Source organism: Bos grunniens, chromosome 4, assembly GCF_055505025.1.
Source record: "Bos grunniens cultivar Pamir isolate PY7600 chromosome 4, Bosgru_T2T1.0, whole genome shotgun sequence".
NCBI classification, from domain to species: Eukaryota; Metazoa; Chordata; class Mammalia; order Artiodactyla; family Bovidae; genus Bos; species Bos grunniens.
Genome location: NC_141168.1, coordinates 2,918,633 through 2,930,662, shown reverse-complemented (window position 1 = coordinate 2,930,662; position 12,030 = coordinate 2,918,633).

Sequence of the window (12,030 nt, the reverse complement as noted above, 5' to 3'; positions counted from 1 at the left end):
CCCGAGAAAGAACCAACCGCTGACACCTTGGTTTTGGACTCTGGCCTCCTGAACTGGGAGCCAGCCCGTCCCTGAGGCCCGGTCTGTAGTGCTTTGTGACATGTCTCGGAAATGAAGAGCTACTGAGTGAGTCCAGACGCCCCAGAGCAGGAGGGGAGCTGTGGACGGAGGCGCTGCGGAAGCCACACTCCCATCTCGTCCTGAGAGGAAGACCGCCTTCCCTCGGGGATCTGAGTGGGAAAGGGGGGTGTTCCCATGGTCTTCAGGGTCCTGGGAGGACTCAGGCCGGGGGAGAGGGAGCAGCCACCAGGCCGCTAGCCGGTACGTGAGTCGGCATCACTCCTTTTGTTTGTAGCGATCAATTGAAACGCACGCGTGGCCAGAGTTGGGTTAATTAACCTTAATTCTCTGCTAAGCTACTGTAATCTTTAACTCTCTCCCATCACTTTCTGCCCTCTGATAATTATTATTTTTATCTGTCCATGGTTACTGAATCATCTGTTTTATCTCCTCTCCCTGAGGATAGCGTGGCACTGAATCGTTCTATACGCCCAGATGCTAACGTCAGTGTTTTCTCTTGACTAACCGGACCACGGTGCCTCTGTCTGGCTCGTATATACCATCCAGCAGCACCATGATGACAGAGGACGTGGGAGCCACGGGGCCGGGGGCTGGCTGTGTGCCTGGCTGCCCCGGGGTGCGCAGGGCTGAGGGAGCAGGGCAGCCCTCCCAGGTCTGCAGACGCGGATGCTGGCGTCACAGGCTCCTTTCAGGCCCCCTTGCGCCTGCTCAGCACACGCCTGACACCACACTCACGGCATCGTCAGATCAAACGCCCAGGACGCTCAGCGGTGCCGGCCCTCTTTTATTACGTTTTTGTTTATTCATTTTTTAACTCTTTGGCCGCATCGTGCAGCATGTGGGATCTTAGTTTCCTGACCAGGGATTAATCCCGCATTCCCTGAAGTGGAAGCAGGGAGTCTTGACCGCTGGACTGCCAGGGAAGTCCCCGAATACTTTGTTTCCTTGACATTCCATCATCTTCCCAGGCTCTTCACAAAACAGTGGAAACGGTCCCCAAACACCTCGCAGAACTAAAGGAGAAGTGACATATCTGTCAAGCAAACAGTTATTCTTTTATTTCACAGAAATTGAGAATGAACACACTGTGAGCCAAATATTATGCTGTGAGGTGTAGGGAGCATGAGTTCAGGATAAAGCATGTCCTTCAGGAAGAGAAGTACGACAGAACACAAGCAACCAGGATAAATTACGGGTTTGAACAAACGCTCTGAAAAAGCTACAAAGATACTTCGGATGTTCGGATCTTGCGAGGGAATGTCTGTATTTCAATTCCTGACAAATGCATCCTTGAACAGCTGACAACATGTCATTCTAACGCAACAGGGAGGGGGAGTGTGGTTTGTTTAGTGAACAGAGCTAACACAAATGGCTTGCCAGAGCAAAGAAAGCTGGACCACACCTCACACCACATCCAAAAACCGAGTTCTGTATAGACTCAACGTTGACACGTGAAAGCACAAACTGTCGGAAGAAAACTCAGAAACAATCAGCACAAAGATGGACATGCAGCCTTGAACGAGGTGAGACACCCAAAGGCATCGCCATGTGTGGGGCAGAGGCGCCAAGGCCTCGGACAGATGCCACCCTGAACTCGCGTGGGTGGCATGGAGCCAGCCGCCCCGCACGGTACCCAGGAAATAACAACACACAAGGCAAACAGCCTCACAGAACACGGGCAAGGTCACAATAAGCAACTCGAAGCACCAGAAGTCTGCTTAACATCCTGGGAGCCAGTGAAGGGGAAACTGAGACGGGAGTGAGACACCATTTTTCATGTATTACCAGGAATTAAACAATGACATCACCCAGTCCTGGCAAGAGCACAGGAGAGCCCGCACGCGGCCAGCAGATACAATGTGGCAATAACCTGTGGGGAGAAAAGCTGGTGGCAAGGATTCGAGTCAAGACGTGCCTGCCCTGGGAGCCCTACGCCATGGAGAGTCTGTCTGCAGAAATCACGGGAACCACACATATATAATCAGGTTTCCCTGGGGGCTCAGACAGTAAAGAATCCGCCTGCAATGCAGGAGACCCAGCTTCGATCCCTGGGTTGGGAAGATCCCCTGGAGGAGGAAACGGCAACCCACCCCAGTATTCTTGCCTGGAGAATCCCATGGATGGAGGAGCCTGGAGGACATAGTCCATGGGGTCACAAAGAGTCAGACCCGACTAGGCGATTAACACACAGACACACATAATCAGGAGGCTGGTTGCAGTGTTGCTGTAGTGGCAACAATTGGAAGCAGCCTGTGTGTGCCCTTGTAGAACAGTCCCAGTAACCGGGCTGGGTCTCTGTCCACTGACCTGGGGGCCATCCATGATGTGTGCTCATTAAGGGAGTGTCTTGGCGTGGGCCGCCTTTACCAAACACCACCCGTTGGGTGGATTACACAGTAGAAGTATTTTCGCACAGTCCCAGAGGCTGGACATCCGAGATCCAGGGTGCGGCTGAGTCTGACGACTCCCCTCCTGCTTGGCCCACGGCCACTCCTCTTGGTGACCTCACGCGGCCAAGAGAGAGGGCTGGCATCTCCGACTCTTCTTACAGGGACACCAGTCCCATGCAGTTGAGCCCCACCCCATGACCTCACTTACCCTGAATCCCCTCCTCGAAGACCTCAACACAGGCACACGGTGGGGAGGTTAGGGTTCGACATGTGAATCGGGGGAGGGGGTGGACAACCATCTGGTCTACAGGGCGAGGAACGCATTTAAACTTAACATTTAAATCAGTTTAACATTTCCATGGCCTTCAGGGGAATATATATATGGCCTGATTTTACTATTATTTTTAAATGATAAAAAGAGAAAAATGAATACATATCAGATTTGTGTGTTTGTTCAAGTCTGAGGAGGATGCTGAAAAAAGGAAGTGCCCTCATCCTGGATTATTTGAGGGAGTGGGAAGCCAGCAGGGGAGGGTGGAAGGGTCACTGACAAACTTTTTGGTGTGGATCTCAAGTTAAAATTACCATGTTACTTCTATAATTTAAGTTTTCTAATGAAGAAAAAAAAGTTGAAAACCCCAAATAGTCAGCGGGCTTCCCTGGTGGCTCAGATGGTAAAGCATCTGCCTGCAATGTGGGGGACCTGGGTTCAATCCCTGGGTTGGGAAGATCCCCTGGAGAAGGAAATGGCAACCCACTCCACTAGTCTTGCCTGGAAAATTCCATGGACAGAGGAGCCTTGTAGGCTACAGTCCATGGGGTCGCAAAGAGTCAGACACGACTGAGCAACTTCAGTTCAGTTCAGTTCAGTCGCTCAGTTGTGTCCAACTCTTTGTGACCCCACTTCACTTCAAATAGTCAGCAGACACAGGTGCATCCCAGACCACCTGGAAACCGCTGAACACCCATCAGGGGCTCCCAGCCCACCTGTCTGGGGGACCCCAACCCCAGGAGGCCCCAGAGACCCAGCCTCTGGACAGCATCTCCTGACCCTCCATCGAGAACTCGACTCCTCCCCTGAAACACAGGGAGAGCTGCTCACAGAGGAGCTTATTAGTGGACCCAGCGGCCTCTGGACTATGAGAGGCAACTCTTCACCCCACATTTTCTGTAGAGCTCTCCAGACGGACTGAACTCTGACCACTCGAGGGGCCAGAGACGCCTTCTTCCCTCTGATGTTCCAGAAAGTTCAGGAGAAGAGCGTGAGAAGAGCCCAAAGAGCCTAATTGTTTTTTTTTAACCGAACTTCAACAGTGGACAGGGGAGTATATTCTCTCTTCATATAAATCTTAAAGCCTCTTGGTTGGTGCTGTGCCCACCCCAGCCCTTCCGTTCGGCCTCTTATTGTGAGCAGGGCCCCGACTTTTCCTTCTGTCCCACGTCAAACTCGACAGGGGGACTCAGGGGCTGTCCCCACCGTGGAAGTCACATGGGAGCAGAAAGGAGGGGCGTTTGGGTCCAGCCCTTGAAAACCAAGCATCAGAGCCCCCCATCCATCCCCCCAGAAGGCTGTGCAAGCTGAGGCGGTTTCTGCATCCAGAGCTGAACCCCGCAGGAGAGGAGGTGGTCTTCACGCCCACCGAGAGCCCCCCGCAGCCCTCCGCCCTCCAAGCACGGTCCTCTGCATCCTCCAGGCGTCTCTCCTTCGTCAGAGACCCGGTTACAGGCAAAGATTCTGCACCTGCTAGGAAAACTACTGCCCCCAGCAGGGGATACTGGCCCCCGAGCCTGGGAGACGGAGGACACCGTGTCTCCAAGCAGGGTGCCTGCTCCGCTGCTCCAGCCTCCGTGCCCTTGGCCGTCCCGGGCGTCTTGCCTGCGTCTCCCTCTGAGCATCTCCAGTCCTGCTGGCCCTCCTATAAGCACTCCAGTCACCGGATCAGGGCCCATCTCAGTCCAGCATGACCTCGTCTTAACTACGAACATCTCCTAAGGTCCTGTTGTCAAATAAGGTCACATTCTGAGGCTCTGTGTGGATGTGAATGGGGGGTGGGTGCTATTCAACACAGAGCGAATCACCAGATTCGCATGTGATTTTCTTCCATGCACCTTCCTCCCTGCATGTTCTGCAGGGGTGTTACACCTTCCAAAGTGGACCTGACCACAGCCGAGGTCCAACCGCTGCAGCCGGGGTTTCAATCGTAAGAGAGCCATGCAACTCCAGGGGGCCATCCTTTGTAAAGTGACAGCCACAGCTTTCTCTAAACACTGGAATTCCAAGTCTAAGTAACTAAAACTCCTGGGTTCCCCTGGTGGCTCAGTGGTAAAGTATCCACCTACCAATGCAGGAGACTCGGGATCGATCCCTGGTTCAGGAAGATCCCACAACTAGGCTGGGGCACTCCAACTATTGGGCCTGTGCTCTAGGGCCCAGGAGCCACAGCTCCTGAAGCCCATGCACGCTGGAGCCCGTGCCCTGCAACAAGAGACGCCTCCGCAGTGAGAGGCCCGCGCACCGCCACGGGAGAGCAGCCCCGGCTGGCCCCAAGCGGAGGGAAGCCCGAGCAGCAGCCAAGACCCGGCACAAACAGAAAGCACCGACTAACGAGAAAAGTCGACTCCTGTTGAACAGGGCTTCTTGAGCTCGGTGCTGTGGACAATGAAGACCAGCAAATCCTTTGTGGTGGCTGTCCTGTGCCCACAGCGCCCGCCTCTCCCCGCGAGGCCGGGTAGCTCCCTGGCCCCCCACTTGCCCGCCAGCCGTGTCTCCAGTGTTGCTCCAGGTCGCCCCCAGCGGAGACCCACGGCCGCAGACCAGGTTCTGAGCGGAAGCCTCTTCTGAGTCACCGTGATGGGGAAGGAGGCCGTCTGGCCGCCCTGGGCTTGCTGGCGGCTGCATCCGGGCCGACCCCGGGGCAGCACGTGGTAGCATCCTCGGCAGCCGAGCCCAGCCCACCCCCTGCCTCGCCGGCAGATGCACAGCAGCTCCAGGCCTCTGCTGACCGCAGGCACTGAACGCTGGTGACCACCCACATTTTATTTGTGAATAGGCTTCTCATCATAGATAGACTCTTTAAAAAAACTGGGTCATACTAGACCTAAATCCTGACGATCAGTCTTTGCTGCCTTCTCCTTCACGTTTATGTTTTTAAATTGAAATTCAAGGAATAGGGTCCATGTCAGGGCTCCCCAGGTGGCGCTAGTGGTAAAGAACCTGCTGCCAGTGAGGAGATGCAAGACACGTGGGTTCAATCCCTGGGTCTGGAAGATCCCCTGGAGGAGGAAATGGCAACTTGCTCCAGTATTTTTGTCTGGAGAATCCCATGCACAGAGCCTGGTGGGCTACAGTCCATGGAGTTGTAAAAAGTTGAACACGACTGAGCACGCATGCACTTCTTTTGTGGAGGACATTAGCAACAGCTTCCCTGCTAGCTCAGTTGGTAAAGAATCTGCCTGCAATGCAGGAAACCCAGGTTCAATTCCTGGGTCAGGAAGATCCCCTGGGGAAGGAATAGGCTACCCACTCCAGTATTCTCCGGCTTCCCTTGTGGCTCAGCTGGTAAAGAATCTGCCTGCAATGCAGGAGACCTAGGTTCGATCCCTGGGTTGGGAAGATCCCCAGGAGAAGGGAAAGGCTACCCACTCCAGTATTCTGGCCTGCAGAATTCCATGGACTATATAGTCCATAGGGTCGCAAAGAATGGGACATGACTGAGCCACTCTCACTTTCACTTGCCACTATTGCTTAACATGAAGCTAAATTAAAGAATTTCTTTCCCTCAAGATCGTGTGAACTTAGCATGTACGTCATTAGACTAGCCACGACATTTGAACTAGGGAGGTTCAGATTGGACTTAGAAGGTTAAAAATGTGTTTCGAGGCAGGAGGGCTCCTCAAACCTTAGACTGAGGGTGCGCTGAGCCCACGGCCAGGTGGTGGTGTGTGCGCGCCTTCGGCTGGGGGCCGGTGATTTCATCAGCCGATCCACCCTGCCGTCCTCGTCCTCTCCCTCTGCACTGGGACTCCAGCTCTCCCTTGTCAGGGGTGATGGCTGGTGATGCGCAGTCCGCACTCCCAGGGGCGCTGGTCCCTGATTTGTCTGCTTCCTAATCACTCCTCAGCTGAGCCTTCAGGAGCTCTGGCTGCTCTCAGCGCCTCACAGTCCATCAGGCAGACACAGCCGGGAATCCAAGCAAGATGCAGGGCCACGTGGCTGGTGGCTAGAGGGGCAGAGATCCAGGGAAATGCCTGGTCGTCAGGGAAGGGGGACACCGCCCGTCAGGTCCCTGGAGGGCTGAGCCCTGAGCCCCGCGTGTCCCAGGATATATCAGACAGACCTGGGAGAATGAGAGCTGCTCACGCGCTGTAAATCACCCAACTCCCTGGAGAACCTTGTATGAAAGTGTGAGACCCAAGTCAGCTTGGATCTCAATGACAGCTTGAGCGAATCAACCAGAATGCGTGTCAACATCTGTTCAACATCATAAATAGGAGTTTACTTCAATCAGATCAGTGTCTGGTAGGACCCTCTGTAAGTGAAAATGATGCTGAAATTTAGAAAAGGGGAAAAAAATTGGTTCTGAAAGTTCACCTGATATTCTCTAATAGCGGCTTTATAACAAAGACAGTTCCATCTGCTCTGCCTGCCAATTCATGCTCGGCCCTGAGGGCTGTTTCTTTCTCTGGGTCATTGTCCTATTAAATGGTTCTTTGACTATTTGGGGAGCAGGACACCTTTTTCTGCCATGGCTTTATGTTATATTACCAACCATTTCTTCCTCACACTATAGTCAGAAAACAAAATACACTAATTTCTCCTTTATCACTCAGTAAAACCAAAAAGATCTGCAATGGATATCCATTCAAGCCTGCTGACATACAGATCAAAGACAGCAGGACATCTCTGGGGGATTGCCCATGCCATTAGAGGAGCTAAGAATAAACCACACGCAGATCATGTGTGAGTGGTGACCTGGGCCTCGGTGTGACCACGTAGAGATAACCTGGGCCTCAGTGTGACCACAAACGGATAACAGATAACCCGGGCCTCGGTGTGACCACCTACAGATAACAGATATCCTAGGCCTCGGTGTGACCACCTACAGATAACCTGGGCCTCGGTGTGACCACATACAGATAACTACAGAGTCAGGCGTCCCAGGGTCGCGCCCGCCACGGTCACCCCTGCACGGGCTGAACCCCGGACAACACGTGTCTGTGCCTCTCTATCCCAGCCTCCTGTCCCGTCCTCAGCTCGGAAGGCGGGAGGAAGGAACAGGCCAGGGCTGGCAGCTCAGAACCTTGACACGACTTCAGTTGGCCAGCAAGTGGAACTGCTGTGGACTCACAGACCTCGAGAGCAGACTGGGGTTGCCAGGGGTGGGGGTGCAGGAGGGCGGGATTGGGAGTTTGGGGTGAGCAGACACACACTGGGGTACATGGGATGGACAAGCGAGGTCCTGCCGTGTAGCGCAGGGAGCCACGGTCACCATCCTGTGATAAACCGCAATGGAAAAGAAGACAGAAGAGAATGCATCTGTGTGCATAACTCAGTCACTTTGGTGTCCAGCAGAAATCAACCCAACATTGTAAATCAACTCTACTTCAGTAAAATAAATACATAAAAAGGAACTGCTCTATATTCAATCCTGGAACGTGCCGATCAGTCAGAAAGAGAGAAGGGAGAAAGGAAAGTTTGTGAGGTTTGGGGAGAATAGATACGTGTGTATGTATGGCTGAGTCCCTTGGCTGTTTGCTTGAAACTACCACAATGTTGTTAATTGGCTATACCCCAATACAAAATAAAAAGTGTAAAATTTGGATTAAAAAAAAAGGAAAGCTCATGCCATCCCCGAAAAGACTCTCAAAGCAAAATGAATGCTTGTTCCCTGAATTTTTAAGTACACGCCCAGGCGGCAGAGGCTGCAGATCACTCAGCTGACAACTGGGAAGAGAGAGTTCCCGGAACAAGGCCCAGAGAAGACCAGGCGACCCGCAGGGTGTTCTTTAGGACGCGCGGGACACTCGCCTTCCACAGTCCACCCCAGAGGCAGAGGTCGACCTCAACTCTGAATTCCACTCACCAACAGCGTCAAGCGGAGTGAAAATCTGAGCACCTTTGACCGGAGAAGCAATCTCTATGGGATTAAAGCAATTCTCTTCCTTAGGAAAGGAAAATAGGCGGTCTGTAATTACCTGCTCCCAGGGGCAACGGCGGTCCTTCCAGCCTCAGTCTAAGGCGACCGACTCGGCGGCTTGGCCCTTCCTACATTGTTTCAGCACCTACCAAGAGGATTAAAAATAATCTCCTTCCCTTTTAATTTTGCGTCACCCCTCTACCCTGCATGCCCTGGGGACGCTGTGGATGTTTAATCCCCGTGGTTTGGGGCTGGGGGAAGGTTAACCCTTGTTGAGGCGCCAGCTGGACGGGAAGCCCTGGGGGAAAGGGCCCCCTGGTGGCCCTGCCCGGAAGAGCACTGAGCACCCGGCCGAGGGCTCGAGGTTCGTGGGCAGAGCTGTGTCTTTGCGGTGCTCGGGGCCCCCAGGGTCCTTCTCTGAGTGGGTCCCAGCCAGGCCTGCCCACCCTGGTACCTCCCACCGCCCCCACCACACTCGGGTGACCCAGTCTCCCTCTCTGCTCTGAGACGGGCAACTGCGCCCTCGCGGATTCGTGTGTGTGTGTGTGTGTGTGTGTGTACGCTCACACCCGTGCACATGCGGTACGCACACATGCATGCACACATGCTCACACGTCTGTGCACACGCACATCACACACACCTGCATACACTTGCTCCTGCCCCCCAGGTTTGCATTTGCTCCCTGGCCTCTCGGGGGGTGGCTGAGGCTGAGGAGGAAGAGGGTTTGGCCACCGAGGGCAGTTCCAACCTGGTGGTCTGGCCAGTGGCAACGCTGCCCCGGGGATAGGCCCAGGGCAACTCAGATAGCTCGGGGCCGTCTGGCAGGGGCGGGAGGCTGGCGTGGAGTCTGCAGAGTGCAGGGGCCGTCAGCCTGTCAGCCCCGGGGGAGAAAGAAACTGACAGTCCTGCAGGGCCCAGACGTCCACCAGCTGGGCAGGGGGCGGCGAGCTGGTCAGGCAGCACCCTCCGCTGACACAGGGCTGAGGAATCCAAACTCCCGCCCTCATCCCAGGGTCCTGGCCCCAAGGCTGGAGCAGCCACAGCTGCGCCTGCTCAGCGCCAACCTTCCTGAACCTTCTGGCCACCCGGCCTCGGTCCCCAACCCTCCTTCTGGTGGCTGCATGGCAGCATCTAAACCCTGAAACCCTGGATTCAATTTCTCTCTGTTTAAAATCACCGCAGAGATTCTTACACTCGGCAGACCCCTGACTGAGACGTGATGGGTGCAAGGACCGTCTGCAGACCTGGGCTGGCCGGCCTCACCCGGTTAGAGGCGCTGAGACCGGGTCACGTGTAAAATGGGACCCTGCCAGTCTCAGGCCTGCAGTGGCGTCCGTCTGGGGCCTCCCGGGACCTCAGTGTCTGTGGAGCGAGGCTGGGCTTCGACAAACCCCAGGTAGGCGAGTGGCCCCAGTGCAGGGGAGACGGGCTTCAAGCTGCTCTGCGCTGGGGCTGCAGGTCGTCGGTTTAGGAGCCCTCACTTGGGTGACGCCGTAGATGCCTGGTGACCACCGCGGCACAGCCTGTCCCCAGCAGCCACAGGGCGGAACCTCCTGCGGTCACCTGGGCGCAGCTCCCTGGCAATCAACCAGGAGCGCATGGGTGCCAGAGCCCGAGCCAGGGCGTCCGGGCAGAAGGGAGACATTCCACTCTCAATCTGCCCCCCGACCTTCCGGGCAGAAGGGAGACGCTCCACTCTCAATCTGCCCCCCGACCTTCTGGGCAGAAGGGAGACGCTCCACTCTCAATCTGCCCCCCGACCTTCCGGGCAGAAGGGAGACGCTCCACTCTCAATCTGCCCCCCGACCTTCCCTAGGAGCCTCCTGCCCTGAAGTCCACGCCCTCCCTAGGACCATGCACGGGACCCCGAGGACTTGGTCCCCGGATGACCACGGCAGCGGCCTCCCCCGCCCTCCTGCGCCGGTGGGCAGGAGGGCAGCTCTCGTCGTGGAAGCCTTCCCTGGACTCACACGGGAAAGATGCCCGAGGCACTGAATCAACAAATCAGAACAACAGCCAGAGGGTTTCTCTTTTTAAAAAAATGAAAGAGGAACTTCTCTGGCAGTTCAGTGGGTTAGAATCCACCTGCCAATTCAGATGCCACGGGGCAACTAAAGCCTTCGAGCCACAGCTACTGAAGCCCGTGTGCCTGGAGCCTGTGCTCTGCAAAGAGAAGGCGCCGCAGTGAGAAGTCTGTGCGTCCCCAGCGGAGGGTAGCCCCTGCTGGCTGCAGCTAGAGAAAGCCCGCGTGCAGCAATGAAGACCCGGCACAGCCGAAAATAAATAAATGGATTTTTTTTTAAAAGGATTCTTCATAGAAACAAGTTCAAATGTAACTTGTTTAAAGAAAAGAAAGAAAAGGAGAGAGAAAAGAGAAGACGACACACAGTCAGAGCCGCCAACCAAGCAAACAACGGAGGCGCAGAGAGCCCCAAGCACACAGGCCTGAAAGCCGAAAAGGCCGCTCCTTCTCACTCTTCTCTGGGAGAGAAGGAAAAGGGGGCCTAGAAGGAGAGCAGCCAGGCTGCTGAGGATGGAACACACGGATTCTGCGCGCGTCCTCTGGACGTCTGAGGTAGGAGATCCGCTCGTCTCAGAGACAGGGTCCGGGGCCCCCGCGGCTCACAGAGAGAAGAATCAGCAACAGAGACAACAGCCCCCTGACTCCAGCGCTGCCTTCCCGGGACTGCTCAAACCTCCCAAGGGCGGGGATGGAAGGTGGCCCCCGCCGCTGACCCGGGGGGCCACCAGGAACCGGGAGCAGAGGCCGCATGGACCAGGCGGTGGCCACCTGCCTGCTTCTGGCACGTGTTCTGTGTAGCAGATAGCCATGTGTGCCTGCCACCTCACTGAGAGAAAGGCTACTTTTGAGAATTGGAATTCCTGAAATGACATGGAATTCTTTTGATTTCTCGGAAAAAAAAAAACCAAACAACCCAAACTTAATTTAATTACACAGTAATAATCTGTCCACGATGGGAAAACATTAGAAAGATGAGCCAAAAAAAAACCAAAGCCTCATGGCAATGCCAGGATGACCCCACCACCATTGAGGCATATATCCTGTGTCCCCATCCTCCAAGACCAGATGCTCACTCATGGGGAGTGTCTGTATACACTGAGTAGTCACTTCCTTTTTGTACTTAAAAACTGCACTACACCTTTCTGATTTTTTACATGCTGATTCACAGGTTCATGTGAACTTAATTTTATCTACAATTGTCAAAGTAATATATCGATTAAGGTGTTAGGCAACACCTGATTATTCATTACAAGGACTGATGCTGAAGCTCCAATATTTTGGCCACCGGATGCGAAGAGCTGACTCATTGGAAAAGACCCTGAAGCTGGGGAAGATTGAGGGCAGGAGGAGAAGGGGACGACAGAGGATGAGATGGTTGGATGGCATCACTGACTCAAT